The sequence below is a fragment of the Nipponia nippon genome, unplaced genomic scaffold, assembly GCF_047370975.1.
Source record: "Nipponia nippon isolate SJK-2023a ecotype South Korea unplaced genomic scaffold, ASM4737097v1 scaffold_9, whole genome shotgun sequence".
Classification (NCBI taxonomy): Eukaryota; Metazoa; Chordata; class Aves; order Pelecaniformes; family Threskiornithidae; genus Nipponia; species Nipponia nippon.
The window spans coordinates 27,791,384-27,809,587 of record NW_028262413.1 but is presented as its reverse complement, the minus strand read 5'-3'; positions in this window follow the sequence as shown (position 1 = coordinate 27,809,587).

The following is an 18,204-nucleotide window of genomic DNA, read 5'->3' as shown; positions in this document are numbered from 1 at the left end:
AACCAAAGATTTCTAAGCGAGAAATAAAGATTTCTACTTTTCGAATAGCCTTTTCTTCCAGCATAGTCCAAGTTGCTCCTTGTGCAGCATGGAGGTGCCTCAAAATGCTGTCATCTGAGCACGGTTTTATTGGAAACCAAAACCTCCAAGCAGGAGGTTTCCCAGGAGGTTCTCTTGGAGGTTTCCCAGCAGAATGAACTTTACGTTTACTAAATGTAAAGGCAATGCAATGATTACTGATGGGGAGCGGGCTATACGGATTATTTCAGGAAGGGATCTACCCCAGCCCCAGCTCACCGAGGTGTAGGAAGCCGCTCACACTCTTTTTGGCCCCAATTCAGCCCAGGGCTTAGAAATGTGCCTAATTATTAATACAGGTGATTAAGGACCTTTTGGAACAAAGACCAAGAAGCCAGTGTTTGAATTCTCCTCTCCTTGGCCTCACAACCATTATTTTTCCCTTACGGCTTTATTTAATTTATAGCAGTTTTGTGGCAGCAGCAGTTGATTCCTGTGAAGAAAAGAAGTAGCTGGGAGGAGCCGGCTCTGAATTTCCAGTCCCTTAGCTCTGATGTTTACACATTGATTGCTTTGTCTGGAGTTCATCGATCATGTGCTGCCGTAATATTTTCTTTGGTCAAATTGTAATGCAATTATATAATAATTATTATATATTAAGTTATTAGGTGTTATATATTAGTATGTAATATATAATAGTTATTAGATATTCAAATGAGCAAATGGGAGGATAGTAAAACTTGTTATTTGGAGTTATGGTCATTAAAAAAATATCGGTGTTAATTTTTACTTCGCTGGACAGAATTGCAATTCACTTGACGTGGCAGATAAGCCCTTTAAGCTTGAGCTGGTTAATACATTTGCTTAACTTTATGCCAGAAACACCCTTCCTTATCTGTATTTGGACACATCTCTGCTGCCAGTCATTCAGCTGGACTCTTAAAACTAAATCTCACTGAAATCTTCTCCCCGGTTTTTGGTCTGATGGGGCTTTTTTTTTTTAACCTGTAATTTCTGTAATACCCATTTCCTCCTAAAAAGACTTTTAAACACTGTGACGTGTGGCACGAGGTTTTCACAGCAGCCTCCTCTAATTTCTGGAGGATGTTTTGTTTTTATGATGACTTATTTTAAAACACACATTATTTCCCATATAATCTGCTTCTTGAAATAACTCCGAGTCTTACATTTCTCTAGAGCAGAGAGAGGGGTTTCGACCTGTCCTTGAAGCAAATACCTGCTCTGTTTTCTTCTTTTTGCTGTGAATTTCCTTCTCTCTCAACTTCCTGCGTGATTCATCTCTTCATTAGCAACTGAAATCGGCTGAGTGGCGACAAACCTGCTCCTTTCTGAGGCATGAAACCTGCTGGCACCATGAGCACACCAGACACCAGCCTCAAAAGAAACCACTCTTTTTTTGGTTTGTTTGGTTTTGGTTTTTTTTTATTATTTTTAAAATTTTTTATTTTTAAAAATTTTTTAAGACATAAGCACTTGGGAAAATGGGCTTTGGGGAAAGGTGGATGGTGATTCCCAGCTCTGATGCACCCAGGGCATGGCTGAAACTCTGCCCCTCCAGCCACCAGCATCCTCCGTGGCGGGCAAGCACCCGGGGGGCTCAGGGACCCAGCTGATGGGGAGCAGCACAGGCAGCCCTGCGGGGTTGACGTGAGCCTGGGGAGGTGAGGGTTTGACTGAATTAGTCAAACTTTGGCCGTGTGGTTTTCAATTTTCTTTTTGAGGCTTCTCAACCCCAGCAGCGATGGCGTCTATCTTCGGGTTCATCGCTTGGGAGATTTAATCTGTGGTTTGCTGTGCTCGGGCTCCCTCCCAGCGCTCAGGAAACCTGCTGGCTTCAGATTGCCACTGCCTCTGGCGCGCTGGTCCCCAAATGCCATGCCCAAGGTGGGGCACCCACTCCTGGGGTTCACCCCTTGCAGGCATGGGGATGAGGGGGCTCAGGATGGGAGAGCTTGGACATCAGGCTCCCTCCTCCAGGCAGTGTTTTGAGTTCAAGTCATTGCTGCTCCCCAGCCATGCCACTTCTCTCATACTCCAAAGAGGGTCGCTTCTTGTCGCAGCTTGTGCTCCCCAATTTGTCCTGGTGCTAATTAAGCCCCTCAGGGGGAGTTAACCCCCTTTAGGAGGGCAGTACCCAGAATGATGCAGGCCAGGGGTCCAAGTGATGGGGAAGGGTGGGTGGGGGGTGGCTCTGCGGTACCCGGCTCCCGGACACGACAAAGACATGGCCAGGGGACAGACCCCTGCCTGCCTCCTCTTCCCGTGGCAGATTGGTCCAGGAGCATCTTGCCTTTATTCCTTTTCCCTCTTCTTTTTCCTCTTCTCTTTGATTTGCTTCCCCATAAAGTTGTGCTCTAGCTTCTGGAGAGCTGGTACGCTTTAGCTGATCTCTTGGTGACAAGGAGAAATGAGATTTAAAGGTCATCCACCACCCACAAACACCACAGCTACCAAGTTTTTAAATATAGCATCCTTCCGAAAAGGCCTCGGGTTTGCTACTAGTACCTGGGCAGGCTTCGGAGCGGGACCGACTGCTTATGCGGTGATGAGAAAATCCCCCTTGCCTCCTCAAATCATCTAGCAACCCCCAAATTATCCAAACAAAGCCCAAGCGGAGAACAAGAGATGCCTGCTGGACTGGTGTCCCCGCGCATGCTTTCATGGGGGACGCTGGGAAGCAGCCGAGGGGTCTGCAGAGGAGCTCGCCACCATTTTAGGATCTCAGCAGTAGTTGTCCCTGGTTTCCTCAAGAGCCTGAGGAGGTTTCCTGGAAATTTCTTTGATTTCTACTTGGTGTTAACTGAAGTAAGCGTGGGAAGGCGGCAGGCGGTTTGCCCTCCATCCGGGGTCTCTCCCACCAGCAGCTGCCTGCCCTGCCCGCGGGCAGCTCCCCCCTGCCTGGGGGCAGCCTGCCTGCCTGGAGCGGGGCTGCGGCAGCTTGGGAGGCTCCGGGGTGACGTTTCGGTTTGTGCAGCTGCACAGCCTCCCCCGCCGCAGGACGTGATGGCTTTTTTGGCTCGGGAGCCATTTTCAAGGGGAGTGGGTGACGGGGTCCTTTTCTGCATCCAGAGCGCATCCCGTATGGGATGAAGGCCAATACCCTGGGTGCCATGGGGAATTTGCGACACCGGCACCCATCACTTTATCGAAGCAGACGAGGTGGCTTTAATCCAGTCCCACTGCACCCAGGGCTCCCACGGGGGACTTCCCAGCCTCGTTAGCAGCTCTCACCTTGGAGACGTCCTTGGAGGCAGCAACGTCCTTGATGAGGCTCTAATTATTGAGCTAATTGTAGTAAGAGAGCTGTACAGACGATCTTAATTTACACTTTGCCTGTTCCCCACACTCAGCCCGGTCGCTGGGTCTCGCATCACACTGGCAAGAGAAGGAAAACAGGGATGAAGGGATGGAGCGGTGGCAGGGGAGCCGGAGGGAGGAGGATGGAGGGTTATGAGGGAGGGCTCCCAACAGCTTCCAGAGCACTTGAGTTTAAAATACACTTACTGAGAAGAGAGAAAGGTCAGGGCTTCCTCCTCCTGCACATTTCTTTCAGTGCCAAGATAGGGTTGAAGGCTTGAGAGCTGCCGGCTCTCTCCAAGGCCCCAGCGAGCGCTGGCTGTGTGGGGAGGAGACCCGAGCATCCTCCAAGGCACCCGCTCCTGTATCTCTCAGTTCTGGAAGTCAGACCCCATGCTCTGAGGGCTGGGAGTTTTTGGAAATGCCCAGGGGGGGTTGTTTGGTGGCAGGGGACAGCTTTACAGCTTCTCCCACCTCTCCTTGTTCTGGAGCTCCTTCCACCTAGGGTGAGATGACCTTTTAGGATGATTTAAGGAGAAAATAAGGCATAGGCAGGTCTGGTTGCTTGCCCAACATTGTGCCAGCTTCATCTTCTTCAAAACTTTGATTTACATCACATCAGGGCCTCCAGTTATTTGTAAATAAAATAAAATGATCTGCACAACTCACTGCCCCAGGAAAGCAATAAAGACGAGACCCAGTAAATCATAGATGCAGGGATCTCATTATCTCTAGATAATTATCCATAGTAATGAGATATCCAAACCCCAGCAACAGCAGAGTGGGTATAAATTCCCAAGGGACACCTTCCCACCCAGAAGATAGGCAACACCTACATGATGGCAGTGGAATTGCCATTGCTTCTCTGCCCCAGACAGGGTGGGAACAAACCCGACCAGCCAAGAGGGTTTTTCTCTGCTAAACCATATCCTCAGCAAGCTGCTCTCAAAGGGACTTTGAAAACAAAACGAATCCTGTTCTCCCAGGGGGAGGAAAACAAAAATAACCCTGCGGATGAATGAGCAGCACAAAGCAAACTGCTGAGGCTCGGGTACACTTTGGGAGCTGAAAGCTCTCCAGCTCCATGTCCCTGCTTGAATTATTGCTTCTGCATTCACATGCTGTTCCTCCACTTAAAAAAAAAAAAAAAGCCCTGGTGTTTCTTTTTGCTTTTGTTTCCCAGCATGGGAGGCTTTGCCCTGCAAAACTCTTGGGGAGGACACAGGGACAGAGATGCTGAGCAGCCCCTGGGGCACCTGGTCCTGCCACTGCCACCTTTCCCCAGGTGATCGAGCTTGCAGTGGGATTATTTTATAGTCCTGCAAAACACAGCCTCTCCCCTGCTTTATTCTTTTCTTTCTCGAGTGCAAAAACAAAACCACCATTTGGCGGTTGGGGAGGCAATGAATTAGGGCTCTTGACAGCTCCCTGCACCCTTGGCAGAGGGGAGGCTTCCTGGAGTGGGACTGCCAGGAGCCCTGCTGTATCCATGATGGGTTGAGGCTGCCAAGCACCCTGCTTCAAGGCCAGGCCCAAAATCCTCCCACTGGGATATTCCCAGGTGAGTCCCGGGAGGAGACTGGAGCAGCTGAGCTGCCGCTTGCCCCTCAGAGCAGCTCACAGGCTGATGAAACCCATCCAAAGCCTCGTCAGGAGCCAAGGAAAATCACCCTTGCATCATGCTGTGGGCTTGAAAGCCTGTGGCTCCGGTGCTGAGGCCCGGCAGCCGGCTTCAGAATGTTTGGATGCTCCGACTGCGGGAAGTCCCGGGGCTGGGGCAGCCTCAGGGATGCTCCAGCCACCCTCCCTGCACTTTCGAGGCCAGGACGCAGGCACTGGGGTGGCTCACCTGCTCCCTGCCTGCCGGAAGGGAACAACCCCAAACCCAGCGACCCATTACACATCCAAGACAACCCCATGGCACGGCTTCTCCCCAGCATCAGGGCATGCACGGGAGCAGAGGAGCCTCCTGGGCCGTGAGAAAAGGGCTTTCGCAGGAATCCCACACCCAGGAGCAGAGATCCCTGGGCCGGGGTTCCCCTGTGAGCTTCCCCTCCTTTCACCACCTCCTCATCCTGCCCTTCCAGCCCAGAGGCGCAGTTCCCCACACGGGTTTGTTCCCTGGGCACCCAGCTCCCATCACCTCCAGGGACACCCCCAGCATTCCCCAAAGGCTGTTTTGGAGGAAGAAGAGGGGAGCAGGCAGGGCAGGGAAACTACCTTGCTCAGTGCTCTGTGGTAAGGAGCAGATCTGTGGTCTTGAAAAAGGCCTGGATGTGGCAACGAGTCAGCCCAGGGAAGCTGGCGAGCTGCCCTCTGCTCCGGCTAGCAGCGGCCATGCAGCTCCTGCCCAGGATGAGCACTCACATGTAGAAGCCAGGCCCATGCCTGAGCACCCCACACTTGCCTGGGCTCCAAAATCAAGCCAGGTCCCTGTGCAGGACCTGCTCCCACCATTCTCCCATGCACCAGCAAGGCGTCCCTCTGGGGACAGCACCAGAGCTTGTCTCCCAAAGCCCCCAGAGAGCAGGAGACCCCTCTCCTCCTCCCATAGCAGGTGGCAGCCCGGCCAGCCCAGCCTCCCAAAGCCCTGAGCCCCCAGCCAGGGAGGATGAGCCCCCACAGAGCTCAGTCCGTCACCCTGCCCCTCCTCTGCTGCACACTGCAAGTCAATGGAGCCACCTCCCCATCCTCCCCCACTGCTGCCCCAGTACCACTCCAGTCTTTTATCCCCCCATTTGGCCCCAATTCCTAACATCACGTGGCTGTGATGGCTGTTGGTTTGCAGGAGCCTGCTGAGATTGGGGTGCCATCCCCTCCTGGCCTGGCTGCTGGCCAGGGCATCCCCATGTCCCCGGGACGGTGCTGCCCAGCCCCTTCCCTCTACACCCTGGAGGGCTCTGGGGCTGTAGCTGCCAGGGAGGCTAGCAGCAAGCTAAGAAACTACATCCTTTGAAGGTGCAGACCTTCAAAGGCTCTTCCAGCTGCCATCCCTTGCTCCACAGCACTCTCCATGTCAGTGGTTTAGGGTCACGGTGACGCTCGGGAGCTGCCCCGGTGCCAGGCTCTCAACCAGAGAGAGCAGTGCAGAGGACTGCCGCATTCACCCACAGCAACACCCATGCCCAGGGACCTGCTCTCCCGGAGGGGAAGGGGCTCAGTTACCAGTGTACACCGGTGGCCAGGCTGTGTGGGAGCCATGGGGTGCTGGGGGGGGCTATGGGGTGCTGTGTAGTGGCTACGGGGTGCTGTGCAAGCCTCCCCAGGGCAAACAAGTCAGGGGCGTCTCTCTGTGGGATCCCCAAGGGATCGGGTGAGGGCTGGCACCTGTGGGATCCCCTGCGCAAGTCGACTGCGGCTGCAGCCCTGTGGGCAGGGGAAGCGCAAGAGGCAGCAGGGGGGGCACCCCAGGAGGCTGGAGGGGTCCCGGGAGGGTGCTGCTGGAGCCGGCTGCCGGCTGGGCTGGGGCTGTGGGGTCCTGCTGCCGGCACCTAATGAGCACCATGATGTAACTCTGGGTAAGCCTTGCAAGAGATCAGCCTGAGGCAGTTGTAGTGTCTTTGTCGGATTTGTTTACCTCTTTTTTTTTTTTCCTTCTTTTTTTTCTGCACTTGGTTTGAACCTCAGCAACACGTGGACCTTCCTTCCCTTCTCCTCCCACCCATGGCCACAGCGTGCCTGCCCAGCTGGCTCCCAAAGAGAAACCCTTGACCTCTCTGACACTTTCTGCACTCTCAAGAGCAACTGGGGCTTGCATTTCTTGCTAAACTTGTGGTCTGGCTGCCTCAGAAATGCTACCTATAGCCACAGATGAACTTGATGCGATGACTAAGGAGGCAGATCTGGCTTGCACCGCTCCTGGCCTTTTTTTGCTGTCCAAGGAGCTGAGAGAGGACAGGTGGACTGAGGGACCGGCCTCTCCATGGACCTGATGGAGCCGAACACCCTCCCTGTCCCTGGGCCAGACCCCACAACACGGTACAAAACTTCCTCACCGAGAACGGAGGCTCCTTTGTCCCAGTCAGGACTGCTGCCCAGCGCAAGGAGAAATGGGCTCACAAGGGTCCAGAGCAAGCAGTCAGTTGCTTTCTCCATGGGCTCTGAGATCATGGAGGATGGAGGTGGCCTCTGCCAGCCAGGCTGAAAGCTTTTCAGTTCCTCAGCTGCCTTCAGGGCACTGGGGATGATGATACCTCCTCTCGAAGGCAGGCAGAGGAGCACGGAGGAGGTGGGAGCACCTCTGGCAATTCCAAACCAGCAGCAGGATCACGGATGCCTTCTGCACCCCATCAGCCTGGCTTACACAGCCAGGGCAAACATGGGATGGCACCTCACATGGAGCCACCAAACGGGAACCATGGGACCCTGGGACGGATGCAGAAGTCGACCGGGCAGGATACGGCCCCTGGCAGCTGACCAACAGCCTGGGCATTACGCTCCCCAGCCCAGGAGCTGCTCTCCAGTAGCTCCAGACCATCCCAGACACATCTGCCCTGTTCCCACCTCCAACCTGCCCCTGCCTATCTGCTCCTGCTCCCTTCCATCGGCAATAATTGGTGAGATTAGGAGGTAGAGATGCCCAGGAACTGATCTGGTTGAAAAGGGGCTGATTTCCTACTCCACACAATTTCCAACTCTGGTGCAGTCTTCAGCCAGCGCAGCAAACCTGTGACGCGGGACTTATTCCCTGGATTGGTTTGGTTTGGAAGCGGTTTCTAGCAGCAAACACCAAGGATACCGAGTTGTGTCTGTGCCACGGGGGTGGCACATATGGTGCTGCGTATACCTAAAGCCCAGGAGTGGTTTATTGATTTATTTCTATATGCTTCCCAGTGTGGGAATGGCTATGAGACTCTGTAACCCCTGGCCTCTGTTCTCCATCAGTTATCTCTGACATCTGTGTGCTCGGGTGCTCACTGGGGCCAGCCTGCAGCTATCAACCCGTGAGCTGCCTCCCACTGGTCCAGCCTGCACAGGCCTCCCAGGGACGCACCGAGATGCTCCCAAAGTCTTTAAATAATTTTTGGTTCCCCCCTGGCTGGGGTCAGAGGTGGGTTCACCTCTCCAGGGTGTTTGCATGGCATTGCTGCAGTGTCTCTGACCCTCCTTTACCCGGTGTGGGAGGACAGGCAGCCGCACGGCTTCACGGTGAGTTCACTCATTTTATTCTCCCCTTCTGCCTGCAGAAACTGCTGTCTTAGGAGAGCTGGAAACCCTTCAAAGTCTTCTGTAAGGCTTCCCAGCTCTGGGCTGGCTTCAGTCCCACTGTGGAGGTTGCTCTCTTTCCTTTAGGACGGTCCAGGGTGGTTTCTCCTCTTCCACCGGGAATCCTCAGCATGTGGCTCTGATGGGGAAGAGGACACCAAGAGGGATGAAGGTTTTCTAGAGAAGAGCCAAGCTTGCCTGCTGCCAGCAGCACTGAGCCACAGACCCGGAGGCCTCCTGAAAGCTCCTGTGGGAACCCTGAGGACAGGGGTGGAAGGTGTCAGGGTGCAGCATCCCACAGGATTCATGGCTGTGGTGGTGGCCACCAAGTGCCTGGAGCTCAGAGGCTTTTGCTGTGCAGGGAGGCCCCTCTCTTGCAAAGATCATCTCTTCTTCTTCCTCCCGGCCGGTGCTGGGTCTCTCGGCCAGGCTCTTACCAATTTGCTCCACTCCCCACCACAGAGCAAGTTGTGAGTATTGCTGCTCCTGAGTGACCAAAACTGCGTGTGACACAGGTGATAAAAACATCAGAGCCGGTGGGAAAGGGCTGCCTTCCTCCTGGTGGGACATCTTCAAAGAGCTCCACGTGGGAAGGGATGTCACAGGAGATTAACTGGAGCTACACGTTTTTCCTCTCCTAGGTGGTTTGGCTTGAGGTGTCACCAGAGGAGAGAGCAAGACCATCCCCTTTACCTGCCGGGGTGGATTAAGGCTTGTCCCCTCCAGCCTGCAGAAGTGCGGCTTAATTGCTGAGGTGGGACCAGGAAGAGGCGACTTCTCTGTTTACTCACATAGCTTTAAGGTGAATAACACACACATAGCCTGGCTCCGGCTTGACTTCGGTGGGGCTGTCAGAGAGCGAGACCTTCCCCTCCCAGCTCACCCAGCCCTTCGGTTGTCAGGATGGGCAGAAGCAGCTCTTAAGTGGAAGGACATGAAGCTTTCAACCCCCTTCCGCATCGTCCCAGCTGGGGGCTGGTGGCCACAAACCCCTACTCGCCCTGCACAGCAGCTCTTTGTTCTCTTTTCCTCTCCCTCCCCCTTCGTTTTGGCATACAAGGAGCTGCTTTAATGCCCTCACGAGACAGATTTTCCACTGATAACTGATCCTTGTGGTTTTTCTTGTGACTGGCTCCTACTGAGTCATTCCTCCTGCTGGGGCGAAATCACGGTGGCTCCAGCTCCCTCTGGAGACCTTGGGAATGGGGAGATCCTCTTTCCCTCATCTCCACCAGCAGCAAATAACCCTCCCCTACTCCCGACCCCGCTCAGGGCTGCAAGCCCTGACTCAGGGCTTAGCCCACCCTTGGCCAACCTGTCCCCAAGTCTCAGACCACAGTATCAGCACAGGTGAGCAGATGTGCCCCAGCTGAGCCTCAAAACCCACCTCACTGGTGGGGTTTCTTGCTCCCCAACCATTGGCTGGAGCAGATGGCCAGGAGAAAACATAAGACCTCGGCAAACAGAAGTTACTTCTACTCTCCTTGAGGCAGCCAGCAAACTGAGCTGGTGATGCTCATTGTGTCCTGGGTGGCTTTCTCTTCCAGGAATTGCTTTTTGAAGCCATCCTCAGCCTTCTGCATCACACTGCTCTACGGCAAAGGGCTCTGCAGCTTAATCGTATGGAGAAGCATCTCCTTTGGGTTGCTTTGAACCTGCTGGCTGCATTTGATGGCCCTAGTTTTTACACAAGAGGCAGTGAGTAATCACCCCCTCATTTATCTTCTCTGGACTCATCGTGATATTACAGACCTCGGTCATGTCTGCCCCTGGTGTCTCTTTCCCAGCCTGTTTCATCACCCATTGCACAGGAGCCGGAGTTTTCATGGAGGTGGGCAGGGGACTGCCGATCTCCAAGGGCATTTGCCGCAGGGAGCTACTGGGGGAAAGACGCTCATGGGATTTGGGAAGCCTTCCTTGTTTGCCCAGGCTGTGCAGGGTGTGGGGAGGCTTGTTCGGGAACATTTTGTGCTCTCCAGTTGCTGGCAATAGGAGGTGGGGATGGCTCCCGATGGTTATTGCCGTGCAGATGAGGTAAACTGGATTAGCGCAGGGAGGTTGGGAAATGGTCTGGACCCTCTTGCCCAGGCCGGGGCCATATTGCAGCAGGAGCACCAGCAGGTCCTCGCAGCACCCCAGGGACACAGGCAGGTAATTACCACCGCAGCGTGCTGGAACACCTTATTGCCCTCATACAAACCTCGTTTCACTCATTGGGCTAATGCGTGAGGCAATTACAGTCTTATAAAGGGACTGCTCGCCACCCCCCTCCCACCGCCATGTCCCCACTGCCCCCAAGCCTTCTGCACGCTCGGATCTCACCACGGCCTTTGGTGGGGCTTAGCTGCAAGAAGAGCCAAGTTTTTTCCTTCTCCTTCCCAAGGCAGCCTTCGAGCCCATTCGCTCTGCAGTGAGAATGAAGAAAAAAACAAACAAAAAAAAACCTACAAAAAGGCCATTTTTTCCCCCTTTTCATCTTACATCAAACCCGCGGGCACAGGGAGCTGTCAGAGCAGCAGCACTCAGGGTTCTGGCACAGTGGCAGCCCGGGAAAATGCAGCTGGTCCATCCCATATATAGCACAGGGGGTGCTGCAGGATCCGGCCCCGGGGAGCCCGCAGCCCACGTGGAGCCGAGGCAGCCCTGCCTGCCAAGCTGCCGGGGAGCTGGAGATGAACCTGAAGCCATTCCTTGACTTGGGAGCCGGCCAAGCTGTGTTAGCCAAGTGTCTTCTTTATTCCCTTCCAGGCTTTTTCCGTGCCTGGGTGTATTTCCACAGCGCAGTGTCGGGTGGAAAATTACTGGCGATGCTCCGGTGCCAGGTCCCTGCCCCGGCAGAGGTGAGCTAAGGCTGCGCATTCAGCTGGGGAACTCCTCGCCACAGGATGCTGCTGGGGCTGAAATGCCTTGAAGCAGCAGCTAAATCATTTAGGAAAAGAAACAGAAAGCTATTAAACCCAAATAGATCTATTTTTTATTAGAAACACTTCTCTGGAGAAATCTGTATGTCACAGCCCATGCGAGAGGGGTTTTTGCAGCCCGGGGCTTGCTCCTCAGAGGTAGCACAAGAAACTACAAATACATCCCAAATGACAAAAAGCAACAGATGAACCAAGATAAATAGAGATAAATGGTGTGCATCATCAACAGCCCGAAAACACAACCAAGGGCCTTGTAAACAGCAACGGTAAAGAAATGCTTCAAAGCCAAGGAGCAAACAAGCTGTCCAGTTTCAAGCTGCGATCTCAGGTTTTGCAAGAGGCTTTCCAAGTGAGCACATGGCTGGTGTTGTTATAAGGAAGGTACGTACTCTGGGAAACGAAAGCAAATGAAAGCAAATGCCCCACCCAGAGCGAAGATGGCAGCATCGGCAGAGAGCTCGGGGTGACAGGGACCACCAGGGTTTGGTGCAATGACTTGGAGATGGATGGATGGGTTGTTACAGGAGGAGGGAGCAAGCCCTGAAGATCTCCTTTCTGCTAACCAGGGTGTGATTCACAGACAGCAAGGCCAGCCAGCCGAGACACTGCTCCTCCAAAGACGCAGAGGGGAACATCGCAATCCTTCTGTTATGGGGAAACCCCTGATTTCAACATGCAAACCGAAGAGCCGAGACCTGAGCGCTGCTCTCAGCTCGGGTGCAGCCTCCCCACGGCCCAGGGGCGTCCATCCCAGTGCAGTTCCCCACAGGACTTGCACCCGCATCCCTTGATGCCTCCCAACACCTCTCTGCAGGCATTTTCCTCATTAGAAGATGCAGTAGGGAAGGTGTGGGACCCCCTTGGGCTCTTTGAAAGGGCTGAGTGGATGCCTCTGGGCTCAGGGATGCTCGCCTGACCTGGTTCCCATGCCACAGGGCTCCGAGGCAGCTGAGCCAGGACCAGAGGGAGGAACGGAGCATGCCCTGCTTATATCCAGGTCACTGGAAAATCCCCTTGGCTGGGACAGAAACAGCACATGGACATCACGTACCTTGCCTGGCCTCTCCCCTCCACTCCCCTGGCTCTGCGCCTCCAGCCTTCCCAGTTTTCTTCTGAAACTACCAATTTTTGCTGGTATTTGTGAACAGTTTTTGGGAAGTTTGCTCTTCCATCCAGGAAGGGGAAGCCCAGGTGTTTGGTGCCCATAAAAAGAAAACATCTGTTTGGCAAATATGGCAAAACCATTCATCAACTCCAAATCCCTTTCTTCCCACACAGCAATTTTCAGTGCCTGGAAAAAAAAAAAAAAAAAAAAAAGAGTGAAGTTCTTGGCTGTGCCCACCATGGTGTTTCTGGATGCAGGCCTGAAGCTTGGGCTGCGGGACCTTCTCCAGCCCAGTATGGGAGAGGAGGTCCCATCAGCCAACTGCTTTGAAGTTCAAGCTCTCCTTCTCCATCCCACTGTTACTGGGATGGGGACTTTAGGGCTCATGTGCTGGTCCCCAGGTTCCCTCAGCAGAGCTTTTCTTGCTAAAACCCCCAGGGCAGATGGCTAGAAAGGAGGTGGTGGTGGGATAAGCCATGCTCCTGGTGCCAGGATGGTTTCACCACCCCAGGTAGCGGAAAGGGATGGCTGCTCAGGGCTTAGGGCTGAAATGACTGTCTGCCTTGCATCTCCCCCTCCCGGTACCCACGTCCTCATCATCTTACAGGTCATGGAAACCAGTTACAAGGAGGCTTACCCCTGGCTGAGCCCTCCCTCGGGGATACCTGCTGCTGTCTGATTTCCAGCATCTGGATCAGCCCTTCCCACCCAACACCTTCAGGGAACCACAGCTTGGCCCCAGCTCAGCATCTCCCCCCAGGATGGGGGACTCCTCCGCCCCAGCTGGCAGCCAGCCTTGATGCCACTGAAGTCCGTGGGGACTTCCCAGCTGGCCTGGCTGCACCCAGCCCCGCCGGGGTTGGGGTTGAGCAAGAGCAGCCAGCTGGGACTGGGCAGCCTTTGGAAGGGGTCACACTGCATCAGCTAGGCTTGGAGAAGTTGCCCCAATAACACCGAGGGATCTCCTCCTCCTTCTCTTGCTTCCTTATGAGCTTTTCCTGCTTTGCCTGTTCTCTTTTAGCCCCGTTCAGCACCCAGAAACGCAGGGACCATCCAAACCCGTGTCCTCCAAGGTGCAGCTAAGCCAGCCCTGCAGCAGGACAAGCAACGTAATTGCACCTGTAAAAGCTGGAGCCTGCCTGGGATGTTCCCCCCATCAAGGTGAGATCCACGTGTTAAAAGCGCTCAAGAACCCCTGATCTCTAATCACCTCCTCTATTTATTTATTCTCTCTTTGCCATAGCAAATCACCGGCAGTTACACATTTCCTTTGATTTTTGCTGCAATACAAACACACTTACCAGGTATTTTCTTGGTCAAGTACTACTTCGATTGCACCATCCCAGTGATCATTGGTATTGAGAAGCTGCTGGAGAGATGTAACCACTACTGGAGAGGGTAAGTTTCGACCAGCCCTGGCTTCGCTCTTTGTTTCTGCCATTATATTCCTGACACGCTGCTGGTGTGCTCATTGTCCCCGTGCACGCACCTGCACAGTGACGTCCCCATCACACCGGGCAGGCAGGAGGTGGGTGCACTGGAATTAACTGCAGCCTTGATAAGGAGCTGTGTGCAGGTCCTGGCAAGGTGTCACCTAGGGCCAAACAACGTGGGACCATGGCTGCTGTTTTGATGGCCCACGAGGGTGTTGGGGCATGTTGTGGGCACCCCAGTGAGCACCCAGGCAAAGCTGTGGGAGATTGTGACGGATGCGCTTGACTCCTTGAGCGGTGGTGGTTTGGTGCAGGCTCTGGAAGAGGTAAAGCCCTGAGCTGTAGCTGGGCCGTGAACTCCTCTTGTTTCAATCTGTTCTCTGAAAATGCACAAAGGAGCAAAGCAACTCATTTATCAAGGAACAAAGAAAGTTGTGGGTACAAGGAGTCTCCTGCATACCTTTTCTATCGCATGTATTTTGACTACAAGCCAACCACTTTATCCCATAAATATGACAGCCTCAGTGAGCCTTCTTTGAGCTCTCCCTGCTAGGCAGCGTGGCTGCATGGCGGTGATCTCCCCTTGAGCTGGGACACCTCTCAAGGTTGCTCCTCAAGGCAGAGAGACCTTTTACCGACGACAGATCTTTGGTAAGCAACCAATATCACGCATAACCTTGTAGTATGGTAACTTTGATTTTGTCTTGGTAACTTTGATTGCACGCTGAATTGATGCTAATGAAACATTATATAAACTTTACATGTACAGTCCCTTAGACATAAACCGTTGTCCAAGTCTGAGACTAAGATTGAACCTAGCCGCACCTAAGCTCCATCAGGAGACTGGAAAGTAAAGGGGTCTACTATGAATCTCGTGACTCAACAGGAGGGTCTTCCTTACTCTTTGCATCTCTGGTCTCTGTGAATCATTTGAACTCAAGTGTAACTTAGTTTTCCTTTGTATGATTCTTCCACGCAGTAAAGTGAACCTTGCCATCGAACTTTGTCAAGTCTCACTTTTACAACATCATATTAAAACCACTTTTGCTAATACCTTTGCCAGTAATTCCTTAAGCGTTCTAAATCACTCATTTGCAACAGAGATGCACCAAGCTCTGGCATCAGAGCAGCCGCCACCTCTGCTCTCACCCACGGCCAATCAACAGCAGCTATCAACACCAGGAGCTTCATCCCTATCACCCCTGGGGACTTGGCCAGCCTGGCTGATGGTTTGAAAGCTGCTGGGGCACATTGATAATATGGCTACAGAGGTGCCTTTAACTTAAGAAATGGGGTCAAAAGCCATGGAGAGATGGTGTACACCCAGCCCCTGGTCTCTGGCTGCTAAAACATGAAGCAGAAACCCTCTCTGCCACCAGAAGGACACCAGGTCTCCCTGGGGCACTCTTGGGTACCATGATGCCACCCAGGATGGGGACCTCCATGGACCAGATGCTAATAAAACCCAAATGCACAAGCTTTGTCCTCAACCAGGCAATTAGTGGGCTGGGCTTTGCTTATGCCAGTTGGAGAAGCCCAGTGGCTCTGCAAGACATGGCAGGTCCTGGGTATTCCACAGCTTTCACCAGTTGGCCGGTGACATACGTAAATCCCAGCCCAGAGAAATCCTGGGTGAGCTCTCCCTGTTCTCTACAGTCACAAAACCTAGCACTTTCCCACTGTTCAGCACCAGCAGAAGAGCTACGCTCAGTGCATGGTCCCACCTGCTCTCCAGAAGGTGATTCCCATCTCAGGAGCCCACCTTGGCCTCCACAGGACCTTCTAGCCCCAATAGGACCTCTCAGCCCCAAGGGATGATGTTTTTTTTAGAGAAGGCTCCATTGCCCAGCATAGCAGTGGCCATCTCACCACCACTTCATGACACATTTTTTCCCCAACACCCTGTAGCAAGGGGGCAAAATTCCCCATAGCCTTTGGTCCTCCCATCCTACCTCAGGGCAGCAACACCTTGGAGGCTTCCTGGATGGCTGGTCTGACCTCCTCACTGCTCCAAACATCTCCTCCAAACATCTCCTCTGCATGTGCCAAGCCAAGTGGGTCAGCAGGCGGCCTGGGACTGGGTCACCATGCCCTGCCGGCTTTGCCTCTGAGGGGAGGCAGCAGAGGAAGCCCCATAGCCAACTCCATGGCCATATGGACCAAAGCTTGGAGACACCACCATAGCCTCCATACTAGGCAGGGGATGATCATAAGATGGTGCCATCCCCAATGTCCCCATCATCTTCCTCCTCTCCAAAAAAGTGTGGGCGGCACCTGGGGAGGTCCTGTTCCATATCCGCTGGAAACACATCTTGGTACCACCTGTGAGAAGCAGTTCAGAAGTCCACAAGAAAAAAAGAAATCCCAGAGGATAAATCAATAAACCGCTTCCAAACACGGTTTTAATTATCATTATTAGTGGAGACTTTGATGGGAGGAAGGAGAGAAGAAGAGCTGGCCATGTGTGGTTGGAGAGGCTGGGGGAGCAGAGGTAGCTCTGATTAAGCAACCTGCATTCATCTGCAGTTGTTTGCAGGGAGCAAAGATTGAGAAATGGATTGATTGCGCAAAACAGATGTTAACACATTTGTAACCCAAAAAACATGGACACCCCCCCCCCCCGCAAACCCCCACATTCCTGCAGTGACACCCATCGGCTCCTCCCGAACACACGTGGCTGCTGTTGACATCGGTTCAATGAACACGGGCAGGAGCTGGCAGAGAAGCGGGCAAGCCGCCCCACCGGGAAGATAGCCATCAGCTGCAGAAGCTGGGAGGTTTTGGGGAGTGAACCTGCCCACCTTGGAAACACCTGCCTTTGCCTTCCTAATTTCAGGGGGCTCTTGCCAATGCCAGCTCATCTTGGGCGTGATCCCCTCCCTTTATCTGCGGCTTCCCCATCGCCCCCGAGGCTGCTTCTTCCAAGCTCGTCCCACTGATCCGGCTGGGTGGCTGCTCCTTATCAGCACAGGCTGGGGAGCATCGCTTCCCTTCTCCCCTGTGGGGAGGCATGCCGAGTGAGATAAGGATCCGCTGGCTCCAATGCTGGGGCGGGGATGGAAAGAGGCCCCCCCAAACCACAGGAGTGCCCCCAAGGATGAGTTGGAGGAGACCATCTGCCATCAGACACCAGCTCTGCCAGAGAGCCTTAGGGCACCTTGCGCCGCAGCCATCCGCCTACATGGCTGTCGGGCACCCATCGCCCGGGCATGCCTGCGAAGGCAGTCCCATGGCTCGTGGAAAGGCGAAAATTAACATAAAATGAGATAAAATCAACAGAGGAGGCGCGAAAGAAGTGTTGCACTTTGCCAGTCGTTTCCAAAGCCCTTTCCTTTAGGGCTGCCGTGGAAGAAAACTGATTTTCCTCCAAAGCTTTGTGCAGATTGAGACCAGCGGAGAAGCGAGACCTTACCACATGCTTGCGAAAAACCAAACCATTGTGTTTTGCATCTCATCCTCTGCCAGGTCTGGCAGGATGCTTGGGAGGGGGGAGCCCCAAAGCCCAGCTGATGGGGGTCCATCTCCAGCACCTCCATGGCCAGGATGGACCCTGCTCCTGTTTTTCATCAGCCTGCCCACAAGGGAAGGGAAGGGGAGATGTTGGGGTGGTGGACCCTCATCCAGACCATCCCACGTACACATCTGCGAGGGTGTGATGGGAGAAATGCCGGCTCTGGGGGTATTTGGTTATACCTGCGGAGCACGGCTGGGAAGGGCTCACGGGGAAGCACCAGGACTCACCGGGCAAAGCTGAGGAGCCAGAGCTGAAAGGCAGCCTCTACCGGCACACTGGCCAGGCTGGGACGCGGCTGGCCAGGATTTTCAGCAGCTGAGTGAGCCAGCAAAGCAAACATTAGCAAAGAGCTCCCGAGTCATGTAAACAAACAACCAATTAAAAGATGAAATAAATCTCCCAGGTACATAACCTTTCTATTTAAACACCGGCCAGGCCTGGAAGAACTCCAGAGCATCTGACCCAGCGACGCCTGTGATCTATCTGCCGAGCTCCTGTGGGATGAAAGCGGTTGAGTTTCAGGGAGTGGCTTTAACTTTTCTCCCCTAATTATATTATTCTTTCTTTCTTGTGTTGGTTTAATTCAGAGGGAAAGCCCCCAGCCCCTTGCCTTCTGCATCCCCTTCCCCATGCAGGGCAGGACCTGGCAAGTCGCTGCCTCCCTCCCTGTCTTCATTCCTCTGCCTGTGG